Below are 19,368 nucleotides of genomic sequence, written 5' to 3' on the forward strand. Positions count from 1 at the left end.
GATGGACAGAGCAACTATGCATCTATGAAGTACCCTGAGGTCCAGAACTGAAGGCTGCTTGTCCCGATGCCAGTTGAACAATCCTATGGGTCACAGTCATGGAAAACAGTATGGCTATTGGACAGTTTTCTTCCTTTCCATCCAGAACAAAACAACAGGCTCCTAAGTTCCTCAGCCCAAGCACAGGACCATACAGGGATATCTATAGCCCGAGGAACTCACTGAGAATCAGATATCTGAGACCCAGAGTGGGATCCAAGCTCAAGGCTTGCTGTGGTCTGCCAGTCAGCATTTTCAGGTGTCCGGTCAGCTTTATCTTTCTGTCTGATTCATGGTACATTGTGAGTAATTTGTAAATGTTACTGAGGGGATAGAGGGTGGCTTTCTCTAAGACATTTACAGACAAGTTGCCAGCTTCCAATGGGCAGGTCCTTGAGAATTGGGTCTCTTTTGCTTCTGCCCTGGCCATGAAACTTCAGAGGTCCTGGGGACTTGTGATCAGCAACATTGTTTTGTTTTGTTTTGTTTTGTTTTGTTTTGTTTTGTTTTGTTTTGTTTTGTTTTGTTTTTCCCTTCTAGCAGACCCAAGCTCCTGCACTGGATTCCCATGGGACTTTTATTACTGGTGTTTGTTGTGAGTGGTTACTGTCTAGAAAAGAACACCTTTACTTTTGTCCTCTTCTAGGAATGCAGGGGAGAGAAAGCCAGACCTCCAGTTTACATGCAGCTGGAGTTTTGAAGTGAAGTGACTCACTCAGGGCCACCCAGTGAAGAATAGCTTGGCTGTCCTCCCAGGCTCAATCCCTCTGGTCATCCAAATATGGAAGCACATGGTGACACAGAGCCACATGCTTCTCCTGGGTCTTCTGAGGCAGAATGCCTCCAAGGACTTTGGTATGAAGGGAGTAGAGTCCAAGAGGCCTCTGTCAGGGCCCACCAGGAGAAACCTCTCAAGGATCCTGGTGGAATCTTGCAGTTCTCTCTCTCTGAAGGTGGTGGGGTCTTGGAACACTGCCTTGGTCACTGTGGACATGGCAGCAGAAATGTCCTCCCAGACTGTAGGGATCACTTTATTCCAAGCTTTTCTCCTTTGGAAGCCTTCTTTACCCACTGCTTGCCCCTTTGACAGCCATCTAGAGACTAACCTTGAAACTTAGTTCATTGTACTTAGTACAATAGTACAATGTCAATCATTTTTTTCTTCCTCTGAAAGTGACACATAATTACCAAAGAATATTCAAATAAACAAAAATACCCTCCTTTCTTTTCTTCTTTTCCCTTCTCCCCTCTTTCTGTCCTTTCCTCCACCTCCCTGTCCTTTCTCCCCTCCTTTTTAATGTTTCTCCTTATTTTCTTCTTTCCTTCCCTCCTTCTTCCTTTCAAAAGTCTTATTAAATATTTTACATAGTTATGCAAAGATGCATTTATTTTAACGCCACCTACTGTTCTTGGTTAACGACCAGCTTGCTTCTGGTGATCGACAAGATGGCACAAGATGGACGAGGCTCTGCTCTGCTGAGCATGTGCCCAATGGGGGACACAGACCTGAGTCACATTTTAGATGAAATGTAAATAATTAACCAACTTTTGTTAAGGAGAACAAAAATAAACAATGAAGGGAAATAGAATTAAAGGGGAACACACACATTTGGCATGATATTCAACCTAGTAGAGACTAGGATAGTTAGGTCACAACCTGAAGGAGCTGGAGCTACTGCAGGGAAGCGGGAGGTGGTCCCACAGGTGTTAGAGACAGGGGGCATGTATCTATCTATCTATATCTATCTATATCTATCTATATCTATCTATCTATCTATATCTATCTATCTATCTATCTACTATCTATCTATCTATCTATTTATCTATTCTTCTCTCATATATTGCATCCCTACCGCAGTTTCCCCTCCCAATCTCTCCCCAACATCTTTCCTCTCCCCCAGATCCACTCCTCCTCTGTTTCCTTTTACAAAAAAAGCAGGCCTCCCCCAGGGATATCAACCTTTGGTAGCCTAACAAGTTACCAAAAGTCTAAGCACAAACACTCATATCAAGGCTGGACAAGACAACCCAGTCGTAGGAAAAGGATCCCCAAAGCAGGCAAAAGAATCAGAGACACCTCCCACACCCACTGTTAGGAGTCTCTCAAGAACACCAAGCTACACAACCATAACATCTATGCAGAGGACCTAGCTCAGACCCATGCAGGCTCCCTGATTGTCGCTTCAGTCTTTGTCAGATCCTATGAGCCCTGCTTAGGTGATTCTGTGGGCCATGTTCTTGTGGTGTCTCCAACCCTCTGGCTTTTATTTTAAAATCACTCTGGCTTCTTAGAGGAGAGGGGTCTGAAGAAGGACATGGAGCAGGGTGACTGTGTGTGCCCTGGGACTGGGAACTCAAACAGAGACTTACTTAGGAGAGTGGAAATCCAGAAGACCAAAGGCCTTGGTGCAATATGGTGGAAAAAAAGAGACAATCCATGAAGGGCATTGGGTTCTAGAAAGAGCTCCAAGGTGTGACCTGTCTTCAGAGGAGTCCTCCTAGCCAGCTGCAACAGGAATTTAGAGGTAAGTGGAGCTGATATCAGAATTCAGAGATGGAGATGCTAAGATTTGTCCTGTTATTTTGAGCACTATGGGCAATCTACTTAAAATCCCAGCTTAAGCATGGTGGAGAGGAAAAGAACTTCTTAAGCCTTTGTCTTTCTTCCATATTGCTCCTATCCATGACTTTGTTCCATAGGATGCTAGGTTTCATCTCACCTCCTGGGAAGTACACCATACATAATATATAGACATGCATTTATATATGTGTATATATGTTTGTGTGTATATATTTATAAATATATATATATTTGTGTATGTGATGTCCTTGACAGCTATCCCAACAGTGACTCACAAAAGTTCCTAGGTGACACTTATGGCCTCATGTTCTAGGGTAACATCAAACCCCACCCTAAACTATCCTCAAAGTCCTCCTTGCAATGGTCTGGAGGACTGCACAACTACCGCCTCCTGCTGGCTGGTTCCAGGTAGGCAGCTCTGTAAGGGTCTGCAGCTCTTTGTTGGTCGCTTCCACCTCTCTGATGTAGGTTGGTGAAGAGGCTCAGGGTCCTAGTCAAGTATTATAACATGCAATCCCTGATACAGTGGAACCTCCAGTATCCTTCTTTCTTCACACTCTTTCATGGTCCAGCATTACCCTGGGAAGATAGCAAAGACTTTTATCCCTCCTCCTTGCTCCCACTGGCTTCCAGAGAGAAACAGATCTAAAGTCTCACTTTCCTATTCTAGACCAGTCATCTTCCTCTACCCCTCTGAGCCACTATGCTGAGGGGATTCTGGGGAAAGTTACTCCGATGGCTGTGCCTGACTCTTCCGGCTTAAATTTTTACTAGAGTGAGGACTTCCACAGTTGAACACCAAGTGATCACATTAAATAACAGAACTTCTCATTCTAACATAGGCATGTAGCTTCCTGGAATAAAGACCAAAAATCACAGCTTCCCTTGTAGCTCTGTGTGGCCATGTGAGTTATCTCTTAACAACAGAATTTATAAATGCAAGCATCCTATGTGCAATCATTGAGGAGTTCTCATGGAGATGGCATAAGAAATCAACTCATCCTTCTTTTTACTAGTTAGAGTACAGAAATGATGGCTGATATGTAAGTAGTTGTGTTGAATAATGAAGGGTGCTCATGTTTGGAGTTCTAATGGCTCTAAACTAAATCATTTCAAGATTTGTATTCTTTTCATGTCTATGTGTATGTGGTAGGTTATATGCACCATGTGTGTGTAGGTGCCAGTGGAGGCCAGAAGAGAGACTGAAACTGGAGTTACAGGTGGCTGTAAACCTCTCAACATGGGTGCTAGCAACCAAACCAGGATCCTCTGCAAGAACAACAAACATTCTTAACTACTGAGCTGTCTTTCTAGTCCTTGACGGAATCCTTTAAATCATTTTACACCTATTGCCAAAAGTTCCATGACCTCAGAGCCAAAGATGATCTGTCCTTTGGGGTCATGATTTGTCCTAGAAACCAAAGGCAGTAAGAGTTGCCTGCTTTCCAGCTAATGGAAATGACAGACAAGAGACAATATTAGATTCATAATTAACACAGTCCAGTAAGCGTTGCATCTGTAGTGATAAGAACAAAAAAGTCTATGTATGCCAGGAGACCCCGTGTCCTCATTCCTAAGATGTACATGCTTTCTGCAGAGGGTGATCTGAGCCCTTTTTGGACTTGACTTTGAACTGCCTTTGTTGTAGTTCATTGCTCCTGCTTGAAGTATAATCCTCATTTATCTTCCAAGACCCCACTTTCCAAGTCTCCTTAGTCCCTAGCTTGGATCTGTTTCTCATTGACTGAATTTTATTGAGTTCCAACATTTCAGGAAGGATTTGATCCTTACATGCTCTCTCCTATCTGCAAACAAATGCTTGGAACACTCCTTTGTCCTTAGTGAGGCCAAGACCGACTTCTCTCAAATGTCCTTCCACGCCTGCACTCAGTGTCTTAGGATCTCAGACACTTAAGGTCTTCTCCATTTCCTCTCTTACAGTCTCCCAATTCTGCCTCTGCCTTTTTACGTCCATATTAGAGCTGGGCATAAGGTGTCCTTGCACTCTACTCTCACATGTCCAATCTATGAGCAGATTGTGTCCTGCATGACTGTTTCTCATTTCTTTCCTGTTCCTACCATGGTCCACTCACATCGTCCTTGTCTGGATTATTACCGCAGCCAGTGGACTCTTGTTCTTGTTTCTACCTTGCCTTTCAGTAGGTTTTGTTTTGTTTTGTTTTGTTTTGTTTGGGGTGTTTTTTGTTTTGTTTTGTTTTGTTTTGTTTTTTGTCTTTTGGTTTTTTTGAGACAGGGTTTTGGTGTAGTTTTGGTGCCTGTCCTGAATCTCACTCTGTAGACCAGGCTGGCCTTGAACTCACAAAGATATACCTGGCTCTGCCTCCTGAGTGCTGGGATTAAAGGTGTGTGCTACCCACCACCCGGCTCAGTAGTTATTCTTAAAGCAAATCTAGACAATCCTCCAAAACAGAAGCCATGCTATAAGACCCCAACAGCTTCAAAAGCTGTAAGGTTCTCACACTTTACAGAGTAAAGACAATGACCCTGCACTAGTTCACACAACCCATGGACTGTGGCTCACCACCTTCTTGGTCCCATCCTGTTCTTGTCCCTCTGATTGTAACTCAGGGCAGGCTTCTGCCCCAGGATCTTTGCAAATGCCATGTCCTCTCTACCTTCATTGCTCACTTCCTCTTCTGGTTCTAGTAGCAATATCTCCCAGAGGCCTTTCCTGAACCCCATGTTAAACAGTCAGTCTCCCCACCACCCTATGTTAACCATGGTTCCCTTGGCTAGCTCCAATGAGCATGGTGCATTGCTATGTGCCTCACACATTTGACTGACTCCGCCCACTCCTTCTACCCACGGTACAATAATCTAGGGAGACAGATTTGGCTTCTTCTCTGTTCTGGAGAAGTGTGCATGGTGGGAACACCTTCTGCAGGTATTCAGAAATGAATAGTGGCTAACTTTCCATGTGAAGAAAGTTTACTCAGAAGAGAAACATTTATATCTGACACAACCCTTTATTGTATGCATACCTCAGGATACCCCACTTCCCTTTTCTTGCAAAGAAGGATGCTCTCTTGTAGATGAAATTCTAAATAGTCTTACTAATTAAGACACATAGAGTCAAATGCAGAGTTAAAAGCCCAGAGATCATAGCAGTAGCCAAGAGCTAAGACCACCTTATCTTACCACTCATTGCCATCCTTCCCCTGAGAGAGACCTTCTTCCTGTGTCCTGTCTTTTTATTGCCTTTCTGTTCTGCCTTCTCATTGGCTTTAAATCCAACCACATGATTTCCTCATCACTGTCTGTCTATACCTGGAGGTCTCTATGGTACTGGGATTAAAAGTTCAGGTTACCTTGCTTTGGATGTGTTCTTGTCCACAGAGACTCTGCCTGCCAGTGATCAGGTTAAGGGCATGTGCTACCACTGCCTGACTCCCACTTATGGCTTGCTGTGACTTCTGATCTCCAGGCAACTTTATTAACATATAAATAAAATCACATTTCAGCACAAATAAAATATCACCATACTCTCTAATCTCGAGTCTTCTGCCTTCCAGGGTGTTGCAGGGACACTTTATCCTCAGAAACCGTGTAACTGCCAGAAACAGTTTTGCCTCATCTGTAAGGCATAGAGTGGCAGATCAGTCACAGGTTGGAAGTTGTTTTTACCTGTGAGGAGTCAGATATGAGGCTCCCCGTCAGGATAGCCTCCTCTCTGAGGCACACAGCAATATGAGCTGGGACCATGTTTTATTTTGTCAGAGGAGGAAGAGCTGGTTAGTTCCTCAGTCTCTTTCTCCTCCATCTCCTGGCACAGCATGATCTGCCTACTGCCCACTGTTTCCCTTTCCTGCTAGCCTGGAACATGCTAGCTTCTTCCTACCCAGCCTGGGCTTTCTCACTGCCCATGTTCCTCTGTTGCTCTGTGTGCAGTGTGTAGGACTGATTCTCCTTTCTGAGATAGCTTTTGTGACTATACCTTGACAGAAACAACTTAAAGGAGCAAGAACGTATTTTAGTGCATGGTTTCAGAGGGGTCAGTCCACCATTGAGGGCATGATGGAGGAGAAGAGCTTACATCAAGCAAATAAGAAATGGAGAAAGGCAAAACTCAGCCCTCTCCTGGCTTGGTCTCCCTTGTTCTATTCCCTCCAGCCCCCCAGACAGTTGGACAGGCCACCCACATTTGGAATCTTGCCTTCACATGATCTTCAATGACCCCGAGACACTCCCAGAATGTGCTTCAGCCTCCTAAGGATTGCAAATGCAGCCAATATAAAGATGAACATTAACTGTCCTACTCCTGAAGATAAGGTCAAGCCCTGACCTTCAGCCCCTGTGAATGAGACCTTTGTAGATGTTAAGTTCAGTCAGGGTTGTACTGAAGAGCACATATAAAGGGAGAAGGTCATAGGAAGAGGGAGGCAGAGATGTAGAGGATGCTTCCACAAGCCAAGGACTGCAGGATCCAGCAGGTATAAGGAAGAGGTGTCCCCTGTGGATTCAGAAGAAACGTGACTCTGTCCACACCTTACTTTCAGGGTCTAACTTCTGTTTAAAGCCACCCAGATTTTGGCACATTGTGATGGAAGTTACAAGACATCACTTGCTCCCATTTAGGTGTTCCCTGGACATCCTGCTATCCCTGGAAAGGTTCATTTTGAACGACCACTCCTTACCATTCTGGAGGGATCACCTTCGATTCCCCTATCTATGGCCCCTCCTGGGTTGTGCCTTGGGAGACACTGCTGGATGGTTCCCCTGGCAGAGCACAAGCCTCAGTGTGTCCTAGCAGGGGTGGGGCAGCAGCACATATTTGCTGAGTAAAGTAGTCCAAGAAGAACCTTCTGGACTCTGTGTGTCACAAGATCAGCAGCAGTCAGAGGTTGCCCTGGTGTTTCCCCTGGAAGTCCTTAAAGTGCTTTTATTCAAATTGAGGCACTCAGTCTGTGAGCCCAGTGGACTTTCCAAGCAGGCTGGTTCTTACTGGACATGGGTTCCTGCTAAGAACAGGGTCCAGAAATGGGCTTCACCAAACAGAGAGCAAGCCGTTAAATAGAAAAATATAAGACATCCCAAAATGGCAATCCTCTCACACTTACCCCTTCTCCTCAACTTCCCCCCCTCTACCTCCCATCTTGGACCTCCCAGACTGGTTTCCTGGGTCACAGTGAGAAGTGGCCCCCATCTCAGACTTCCCCACATTGGGCTGTTTTCTCTTCTTGGGCTTTAGACAGGGGTGTGTAAATGCTCCTGCAATCATGACCCTGCCCAAGACCTATCTGCCTCACCTTGTGTAGACCTGGCTGCTGCTGCTGCTGGATTCAAATGGCCTTTGGTGAGGACCTACTGTGTGCCAACTTGTCCGTGAAGAATGCTTCCACTCTGGAACTTCCTCTTTATTTTTATCTGTTCCAGAAACATAGGTGATCTCATGGTGAAGCTTCTTTGCTAGTGAAGAAACGGGATCCCAGAGAAGTTAAGTAATTTGCCTATGGCCACACAGTCAGTTCATGATGGAGAGACATTTTCAAATGTAGTTCTGATTCTCAAGCTAGTGTTTTGTTCCTTTTTTTTTTTTTTTTTTTAAATCTAAATTTTTTAACTCAGAGTCTCACTTTAACTGTTGAAAAGAATATCAGTGTTAGGGTTTAGGTCAAACAAGAGTGATGGCTGACCCACCGTCCACCAGGAAGGTTTGAACACATTGATTTACAAACACAACAACTTTGGCATCTGTTTAGCAAGACTTGACTGTTTCCCTATTTCTAGGGTTGTCTGCTCTCCAAGTTGTGCTTTCCTGTTGAGGGGCACTAGGCTAGCCACTTCCATCCCACAGCTTTGGTATCCCACTTATAACCCAGAATCTAGTTCCACATCCAGGCTGAAATCCTATCTGAATAATCTAGGATCTTAACATTCCAGGGTCATAGTTGCTGCCGCATTCATATGTCTTAAAGCCAACCCTTCACATTTTATCTGAAGCCATGAACTACATCCAGACTTGCAAGATATCTATTTAGGCAGGACCCTTCTGTCACAAGCCCTTTGCTGCCCAGCCAACCCTCTGCATCTCAGCCCAGATACACTCCTCTCTGGGGGTCAGTTCCTGTGAAGGGTGGAGAATTAGAGTAAGGGATTGGGCAAGTTCCTCTGAGCTCCTGCATCCTCTGTCTAGAATGATCTCAGACCCAGCCTCTTTGGTCTGTTTTTTGTTTGTTTGTTTGTTTGTTTGTTTTTGAGCTGAGGATCGAACCCAGGGCCTTGTGCTTGCTAGGCAAGCGCTCTACCACTGAGCTAAATCTCCAACCCCATCTTTGGTCTGTTTTAAGGATGAAATAAAAGGAAAGCATTGTTCACACTCCTTCCGTGCTTCCCACTGTGCAAAGCGCTTGGCCAGGTAGGTTGGGCTCTGTGGGTGAGTGGGTCTGAGTCCCAGCTCTGTGATGGCCCTACAGGTGAGCGGAGGAGATGTGAGCTGAGGAGATGCGCTGCTTGTCCTCTCTTCTTGTGGGAATGTACTGACCTCCTTCCAGGCTTGTGTGAGATAAAGTAAATACACACTCTTGCATAGCACGTGAGGCAGCAGGGGGCCAGGGGCACATGAAACATGGCAAGAGTCAGTGGTTGCCAAGCAGCTCTCCTAATCAGCAGTGTGTGGTCTGAAGGTCACACTGCCTGGACAGCTTGGCCAAAGGCTGAGCGCTAAGACCTTGGACCCATGTTGTTGCCACAGTTAAAAGGAAGGCTTGTAACATTTAGTAAAACTGACACCAGAAACAAGATGACTCTCTGATTGATATGAGGCAGCCATCTTACTGAGAAATTACTGATTTTTCTTTGTTATCTGTGCTTCATGATCAAAGTTCCACTTTTTCCATGTTTCCTGCCTCCCCCTTATGGGTTCCCATGGGCCCATGCTACCTGGGCCCCAGCCAGAACCTGGCCTCTCTGCTCCTGAGACCTGGAGGATAAAAGGCTATCTACAAGTACCTGTCTGGGGACAGGCCTATGCACATCCATGAGGTCCTGTTTCTATCCTGCAATGTCCCCTGTCTGTGAAAATGCATGGCATTTAGTTTGTAAGCCAAAAAAGAAAACAAACAAACAAAAACCCCAAACCAAAAACATCCTAACAAGTCAAGAGAGAGTCAAAGAGGAAGAAGCTGTCTTCTCCCCTTTGCACCAACATGCTCATTTGACACGAGTCGTGCTAATTTTATAGCTGCACCTGGGAAACGGACAGGCTGCAGTGCGAAGGGAACACTGGGTCCTTTCCCCTTCAGAAAAATACAAATGCCGTTCCATGTACAGTAATTCAGAGCTGTTTTCTTTGACCACGGGGCCTCCTACACAGCAGCTCCCACTCTCTGACTGAGATCCATACACCTCAGCCCTGCCCTGCCTTCTGAGTCACCACAGAGAAAGGACAGAAAAATAGCCCCCCCCCCCCACACACACACCGACTACTCCTGGAGCCTACTGAGGCACCTGTAAGCTCTAGAGTTTGGGCCCTTTGCAAGCCCAGTCTGCTTGCTCCTATGTGAGGGGAAATCTTTTTTTTAAGATAGAATATTTTCTTTAATTTTGCCAAATAGAAATAAACTAGATATTGTAACTGTAATTCTTGCTTGATAACTGTTTTGTTTTTTTTCCCATGTTTTTAATTAAGAAATTTTCTATTCACTTTACATACCAACCACAGATTCCCCCTCTTCCCTACCTCCAGCCTCTCCCCCAACTCGCGCCCCCATCCCCACATTTTCCAAATCAAAGTCTCCCATGAGTCGTCAGCAGAGCCTGGCACACTCAGCTGAGGCAGGTCCTAGCCCCTCCCCGCCCTGCACCAAGGCTGTGCAAGGTGTCACACCTTAGACACTGGGTTCCAGAAATCCCGCCCATGCACCAGGGACAGATTTTTGAGTAAACAACTGTCTCCCGTAACCAGAGGGTTTAGTCTAGTCCTATGGGGGCTCCATAGCTGTTAGTCCACAGTTCATGGGTTTCCACTAGTGTGGCTGGTCATCTTTGCATGTTTTCCCATCATGATCTCGACGTCTGTGAGGGGAAATCTTTGTTGTTGTTTGTATCTGTCATTTTAACCCTCAGCTGCACAGTACTCTTTTTAAAAGAAGACCTGGGCAGTTACCTCATGCAAATGTAAGTATACTGCTCCTTTTCTGTGGGCATGAAGAAACACCATAACCAAGAAACTTGTTGAAGGAAGAGTTTATTTGAGTTGATGGTTTCAGAGCGATGAGTCCATCATGGTGGGGAGGTATTACAACAGGTAGGCATGGCTGCTGGATCAGTAAGCTAAGGGATCGTATCTCAGAGCAAGTGAACTGAGAGCAGAGAGAGGCTGTATAATCTTACAGCCTGCTCTCTCCATGATGTACTTCCCTCAACAAGGCTATGACTCCTGAACCTCCCCAAATAGCATCATCAACTGGGGAACAAGTCTTCAAATACTTGAGCCTATGGGGAACATTTCTCATTCAAACCATCACAGTAAATAATCTCTATATGCCCAGCAAGGATGGAACCCAGCTGTAGAGGCCTCGAAAGCACAGGCTGGGTACGATGCCAGGAGGATACCCTGTTGGCTGGTCTTAGCAGCTTTCCATGACTGCTTGTAGGACTCCTGAGAGAAGACTTTCCACTGTGTGAGACATGGGCAGATCATGATCACATGGAGTAGAAAACCAGAGCCATGAAAGGGAGAAATTAACTGGTCTCTCATGCCTGAGAAATGAAGCTCATTGAAGAGAGAGTAGAACATTGGAGAGCATCTCCAGCAATGTCAAATGCCTATCCAGTGAGCTTCAGTGACAGCGATAAACAGTGTCTTCTGCTGGGAGCAATGAGACACAGTATCTCAAGAAGATAGAACATTCCAGAAAGATAAATATGTAGATGAGTTCATAGGAGAGCCAGTGAAGGAGAAAGTTGTCTTGGAGTTGGGGGAAGGGGTGAGCTTTGACTCCCAGATTCTTGAACACCATTCTTTCTTTGAGAGCTCACTGCCTACAGGATCTGGCCTGGCCTCATGCCCATGGTTGCATCTGCAAGGTTCTAAACCTCTAGCTCAGCAACTTGGCGTTGTGGACTCCTGATGCATGCAAACATTTTTGGAGCTTAGTAAGCCTGCTCTCATTCTTCTTAAAGCACTCTCTCCATCCTTTCCTACAGAAGTGTGTCTGTGCAAGCTGAACATGCTTTGTTTTTTTCCACAAGGAAATTTCCAGAAGGAATTAAAGTTGGGCAATCAGCTTTGCCCTGGAATCCTTTGGGTGACTTGATGTTTCTCAGAGAAGCTATCGAACTAACGATGGTCAGAGCTCAGCTTAGGAGGCAGATTTCCAAAAATAATACGAAACAATTTTTAAGTCCCAATTCCTGTCCCAGAATGGTAGCTCTCATTGAGTCCAGCATTTCAGAGGCTAGGGACAGGAAGATCCAAGGTCTATAATTTCTTGAGTTTTGCAATTACACACACCCATGTCCTGTCATCCCAAAAAGGACTATAGGGTTTGTCCTTCAGCTCCCACAATTCCCTTATGATTATTCCTACTTTCTCTCTTTCCCTACTTTCAGACAAAGACTAGCAGCATGTTTTGACTCCTGTCCCTGGCACCTCACTTACTCTCCCCTAACACTTCTCAGATCTGATTCAGTGTTTTTGAGATTCTCCTGCGCGGTGTGCATTATCAGCTTTCTTCGTGGCTATTTAGTATTCCGCTGCCTGTGTCTCCTGCACTGTCTACTCCTCCCTGAGGAAAGAATACTTCAGTTGTTTGTAGAGCATGGTGAAAACTAAGAAGGCTGCCAGGAGCTTCCAAGCACAAGTCTTTTTCTGGACATATGTGTTGGGGAAATATCTAGAAACGGAAATGTTAGGTCATACACAAAATGTATTTTTAGCTCCAAGCAATTGTATTATTTTCCACTCTCCCATGTCTGAGACCTCCAGTTGCCCCACGTCTCCATCTGCACTTGGTGCTGACAGTCTTCTTAACTTGATCCCTCTCATGGGTGTGGCATGGCCTTTCACCCTCTCACTGGAGTGGTAATCCCCATCTCTCTCACGGCTAGTCACTGCTTGCAGTTCCTCCATGTTGAGTACACGTAGCCTCTCTCTGGATGTGCCCAAGTATTTCTGCATTCAAAGGAGGCTTCTCCTTCAATAAGAATAAGAAGTTGTTATGTTGTATTTGCTAACACTAGTTGTTAGTGCTGCAAATATTTTCTTCCAGTCTGTGCCTCAAGGTCCTAAGAAGCCTAGCATTAGACTTTATTGCCTCCTACTTCCGTTTAGACTCACAGATATGTCCTGCCTTCTGACCTTGCTATGTGATATCTACAAAGTTCGTGGGCAAGAACCTTGCTTGATGGAGTTACCCCGCCCCCCACTCCTCCCAACATGGCCCACAACTCCTTAGCAGCCTGAGGCCAGTTCTCAGGCAATATGACTTAAACTCCTCTTACCCCCTATGCCTAGAATATTCTAGGCCATGTAGCAATATGGTCAGCTCCCACCTGGCTGGAAGTAGTCTCAGGAATGTGTCTCATGACTCTTCACTATGTGGAGAAGAATATGAATGAAGATGTTTCTCTTTTCATGAGGAGGTTGGCAGGAGCACCCCAGGCCAGGATGATAATGAGGAGTCTAGGCCATCTTGCAGACAGTCCTGTTCTGGGAGCACTGGTGGAGGAGAGGAGGCAGGCAGTGGAAAGGCAGGACTGTGGTACTTTCTGTGCATCTGCCTCAAAGAAGGGCCTTTCCACACACTAGGGGATCCCCCTGTCTTTGTTCTCTCTGAGCAGGGGAAGAGTCCCCAAGGTGACCAGAGCTTTGGGAGGTTATGGTGGCCAACGCTAGCCCCAGAAATGCAGTCTATAATGGTGGGTCTTTCTGAACCGTGGTTCTGTATCATAATTTGCAGACCTATTGAGTCCCAGGCACTAAGTAGGTGCTTTGCACTTAGAGCTGAGCCCCTGTAAACCCCCATGAGATAGGGATGGGGTTCAGAGAGGTTGAGTCATTTGCCTAACGTCACACATTTGTAAGTGGTTGAAGTTTGAATTGGGTTTAGCTAATTCTAAAGCCCCGTGGCTTAACCGTTACACACTACTGATTTTCTATTCAAAAATCTCATGTCAGATTCCTACATTGTGTCGTACATGGGAAGAATTGCCTTGGTCAGGGGTAGATGAAGCTAAACACGGCTCATCTGTGGTTTTGGATCCTTTATTAGGTCAAATAGTGATACTCCACAAGGAATGTCTATATACCAGAAATCTGTACCATGCCGAATAAGACATTTGCAGTTGTAATTAGGGCTCTTGAGATGAGATCATCCTGGATTGTCATGGTTGTGTAATCCTGGTGGCACATGCCCTTACAATAGATTAAAAAACAGGAGGGGGAGGTAAGAGCAGGTCAAAGGCAGGAGTGATGTAGCCACAGGCCAAGGAGTACTAGGGCTCTGCCAGGAGCTGAGAGAGTCAAAGACTTCTCCCTCAGAAGCTTCAAAAGGAACATGGTCTTACACATTCCATTCACTGGGAATGCATTAAGGATTGTCCCCACATTCAGGTGGAGGAGATGAGACAAGGGCAGAAACCCCTGAGGTATTAATACTGCCTACAGACAAGTATGATATTCCACCTACTACTTCTCTGGCACTCCTGTGCCCTGTGGCTCCCAGATCCTGACTGAACACTCACTAGGAATTAACAGTGAGTGACCATTTGGCTACCAGCTAGATTCTTCACTTTTATCACACCACCTAATACTCTTCAGATGCTGTGCAGGGTGGCAGCCTTATCGTCACAAGATAGAAGAGGAAACTGAGGCTCACCTTAAGCTACTGGATGCCATGTTTTGGCCTCATCAAACATTTGAAGGCATTGTGACCCTGTGTGTGGTTTTGCTTCATAGCCTTGGGTAGGGCTTGAGAACCTGTGTGTCATACAAACTCTTAGGTGAGGTTAATGCTACCTTGCTGTGGACCATGTTTTTTGTTGCAACCAGGTCTGGCTTTCCAGACCTGGTTGCAACAAAAGTCAGACCCCAGAGTTTCAGTGGGTTAACATAGCAACTGTCTCCTGCTTACCACAGTGTAGTTTTTTGCATGTTGGGCAGCCCCCAACATGCAACTTCACCACCTGAAGCCCATGGCCTCCCCATGTCTCAATGGGAGAGAAAAGAGAGGTCACAGAGTCATGGGATTCTTTGCAGTGCTAAGATTGGAAGGAGCTCTTCTGTCTTTGCTCATACTCCATTGACCTAAACTTAATTACGGGAGCCCAAAATCCCTTCCAGGGAGGCTGGGAGTTGTAGTCTTCTCTGAAGGACATAGTGTAATAGGCATGCAGATGGCCAGCACCAGGCTGGGTTAAGTCCAGGTGCTTTCCCCCATTCATCCTTCACTTCTTCCATGGTCCAGGGGCTTTCCCAGGCCCTCTCATATAGGCCAGTGTTCAGGTACTTTTGTGTGTGAGTGTGAAAGTGAGAAAAGCAAAGTGGAGAAAGACATCTCTTGGGTCCGTCAGTCTATTCTCTTTCAGCAGCCTTCCCCTTGAAGGGGTGTAGGTTCTTCTCTTACCAGCTGACAGGCACTTTGGAACTTCCCACCATGTGTGCACGGTTTTGCCTTTGGCACCTTCAGCAATTCAGAAACATCGTGTCCAGCCCTTAAGTAGACCTTGGGCTCTGGAGTCCAGGACACAGATACACTCTGACTAGAGAACCATCCCTCCCTTGCTGTTCCAGATTCTCCAGGGAAGCTGTCTGAAGCACCTGTTCCTTCTAGCTGTTATGCTTCTATATACAAAGTGATTTTGCCCATCAGCTCCTGATTGACCTCCCAAAGAGTAATCTGTCTACACCTCTCCATCACTCAGGACCCAAAAGCCTGTTACTGTCTATCTGTCTGGGGTCCAGACTGTGCCATGGTCAGTGCACATGTTGAAATGTCTATTCAGGCCCATCTTTCTTTATTGACTGTGTCATGTTCAAAGACCTCAACTTTATGCCCCCCATCATTTTTTAACCAATATCTTCCTTGCTTGCAAGACTGAGTCTAGATCTTTCCTGTCACCCACAAAGCACCTCTGCAAGATACAGCTCATGGGGACAGATTTTGGCTCTGTCACTTGTAGATTCTTATCTTTATTATGCCTCAGTCTTCTTACCTGTAAAATTGAGCCAACAAGTCTGTGCATATTCATTGAGAGACTACATGCACTCATAGCCCTTTGAACTGTGTCCAGTGCATAGGAAACATCTGAGAACTGCCAATCATCATGCTGCTACCACCACTATCCTTGCTCCTGCCCAGAAATTTCAGCACATGCAAACCATAGCATGCTGCTTACTTGCTGTCGCCTGTACTGCTTTTACATACCTCTTTGCTTCTGCATGTGGTGTCCCTTCTGCTCCAAGGCCCCTGACTTGCACCTGTTGATTCATTTAATCATTTAGCAGCCTTTGCTAAGCTCATGTCTTCTCATCCTGGAGACACATCTTAGTCCTTCCTATCTGTTCTCACTGGACTTACATCTCCTATGTGGAAGGTCTATTTACATTCCTGACTCTCTGTGACTAAGTTGAAATAAAACACAACGTCCTTTTCTCCACTGAGTTACTGGCCGTGAAGCCAGTTCCTAATATCAAGGCTGGCCTACGTGGAAGCTAAATGAGTGTTTGTTGCATGAATGATCCTCATTTCTAGCTCGGACTCTATCCCTACTTGCTTACACCAGAAATCTGTTGTTTTGCTTGAAACTGAATCAGTTGGTCCAAGATGACCAATGGGGCTGTCTCCTGCCTAGCCAGAAAGGATGCCATTTGCATCTGTGTTTTTTGAAACATTCAGAGGTTCATCAAAGACAGCATTTTGACAGCTGTTAAAGTTGCTGACCCATTAAGCTGTAGTTGTCCCACCATCTCCTGGATGTGCTTATATCAGTGCCGAGTACAGTAGTTCTCAACCTGTAGGTTGCCACCCCTTTGGGGTTTAAATGACCCTTTCACAAGTGTCACCTCAGATCATCAGAAGACACAGATATTTACATTATGATTTATAACAGTAGCAAAATTACAGTTATGAAGTAGCAATGAAAATAAATTTATTGTTGTGGGGGGGGGTCACAACATGAGGAACTACAGTTAAAGGGTTGTAGCATTAGGAAGGCTGAGAACCACTGGTCTAGGACCAAAAGATGCAAGGAGGCAGAAACATTTCTCATATTAACCAACAGCTCAGAGATGAAGACATGGGGTGAAAGTGCTTTTCCCATTAGTGTAAGCATGTGCATGCTAAAATTTGGTCAAACAGCCCTCTTTTCAGCAATTCTCTGGTTGTTCTGGCAACTGAAGTTGTTCTGGCTGTGTGTCCTCTATCAATTAACCTGCCCCTTTCCATTTCCTCTTCTTTAATTTCTTGGCTTGTCTCTTGGTCGAATGGGCATTTTGATGGCCAGCCTGACTCTGGATGTATGCAGAAGGGTACATAGACAACAGGCTGTGGGTGAGCCTAGTGTCTCATGCAGATTTCTTATGCTCTGGGCTCTTTGTGTCATAGAGGGCCTGCATATGATTTTATAGACAGCTTGCTCTTGCTTCTGACAGTATAGAAGGGTGTTCTGGTTTCCCAGTTTTCACTCCTTTCTGTCAGTTGTCATGCTCAGCCCATGCTGCTTTCTGAGCAGATCCTTCTCCCCTGCAATGTAAAGGGAAGGTCAATGGAAGCCTTAGCATGTGGCAGAGGTTTTACCAATTTTTTTCTCACATCTGTGGCCTCATTCATTCTTCACAGCTGTCCATGCTGCTGTTGGGGGATTGTGTGGTGCAAAGATCTCAGTTTTACCTAGCCAGTAAGTAGCTTCACATTACAGAGAGTCTATCTGCCATTTTCTTGGTCCTGTATGTGTGCTCATTTCTAGGCTCTTTTTCGAGAATTTTGTCATGTGGTTTTATCTGCATTGTGCATCATGTGTCCTGTTTGACTATGCTTACAGCTCACGAGCTCCTTTGTAGCAAATGCTTAAGAATCTGGACAAGTGCTAATTTGTGTGTAGTTATTTCCTGAAAGGAAAAAAAAAATAAGTCCATTTATGTTTTCGCTTCTTTTGTCTTTCAGACCCTTAGGGGCCCATTCTGTATGGCACTTTTGGAGCAGATGTAACCAAGAAATCAATATCACTGTTAGATTTGTCCATGGCAACCATAATGCTACTATGTACCCTGCCCTGTAATGTTGACAGAGATGGCAGAGCCAGGAGTGAGTGAAATGCTCAGGAGAGGGCATGGGGACCTCAAAAGGGAGGGGAGGGAATTAAAACCCCATGGAGCCTCACTCAGCAGATGAAAAACTGTCAGCTGTGCCCTGTGGCATAATCAGGTCTCCTTTCAGAGAGTGTAATGGCTTGATGTCAGGCATGGCAGGGGCATCTGCAACGTGCAGGTATCACAAGGCCCTTCAGGAAGATTAAATTGGCAGCTGCAGGGACAGCAGCCTGCTCCACAGTCTTACCTTTCTCTTTAAGTTCCAGGATTTCAGCAGCTCCAGGGAGCAGGGGTGGGGTGGGGATGGGGGATGGGAAGACACAAGCAACTTCCTGCCTTCAGTACATCTGGGCTTCTGTTGCCATTACTGTTACTATTATTGGTCTTATTATTATATCCTGCCATAAGAAAAGAAGGCATCATTTCTAAGACCAGTGCCCGGTGCATGGAGAGACCTGGAGGGGTATCTGAATGGTGTTAGTCTTTTCTACAGATCACACTCAGCCAACCAGCAGTGATTTATGTACTCAGTACTTTCTATGTGTCAGGAGCTTCTCCAGGTGAAAGGCTGGGGGGTTCTGCAGAAAACAGAACATATCAAAACCCTGCATTCAGGCAGCTCAGGTCATGCAGGGACAAAGTATGGAACAGAGCTCTTGGTTTTCACCTCACTGTAGAGGCTGAGCCCCCCCCCCATGCCCCTCATCCCTGGAATCTCTCCTCCCTTTCCTTGGTATGTAGTGTTTGAGTGCTTCTTATCCAAGGGAGATTTTGTTGCTTTGAAAGACTTGTCTGGATACTTTTTTTTTTTTTTGTCACAACTTAGTAGTGGGAGTCTCTCTCTCTCTCTCTCTCTCTCTCTCTCTCTCTCTCTCTCTCTCTCTCTCTGTGTGTGTGTGTGTGTGTGTGTGTGTGTGTAGTTACCACCCTAATCTGAAAATGTGAAATCCAAAATGCTCTAAAATTGGTAACCCTGAATGCTGGCATGATCTCATGAGTGGAAGATTCCATGCCATGAAACACTGAACAACTATTAAGATATTTCATAAGGTTATCTTCAGGCCATGCATGCAAGGTACATATGATATATATATTACACAAATATATTTGCTGCTCAGATTTGTATCCTATCCGCTGAAATATTTCATTAGATGAAAATGCTCCCAAATCTAAAGCCAGTCTGCAATCTGAGACACTTACGTTTCTTGGGTGAGGGATACCCAGTCTATAGTAAACAGAAGTCGGAGAGCTACCCGGCATCTTACCAAGCACACAAGGCAACCAGATGAGAAGTGACCTGTTGTGCAGCACCAATAATGCTGACATTGAGAAGTCCTGGTAGCAAGAGATGTTTCCCAGCATTCTTTGTGGCTAGATGTGGTTCTCACCATTAGAATGAAAACAGAAGCTCTGTGTCCACATGCTGTAAGAGGCAGGATGACAAGCAACCAAAGACCCAGGTAACCATGGGTCTACC

This window comes from Onychomys torridus, chromosome 16 (genome assembly GCF_903995425.1).
Source record: "Onychomys torridus chromosome 16, mOncTor1.1, whole genome shotgun sequence".
In the NCBI taxonomy this organism is placed as follows: Eukaryota; Metazoa; Chordata; class Mammalia; order Rodentia; family Cricetidae; genus Onychomys; species Onychomys torridus.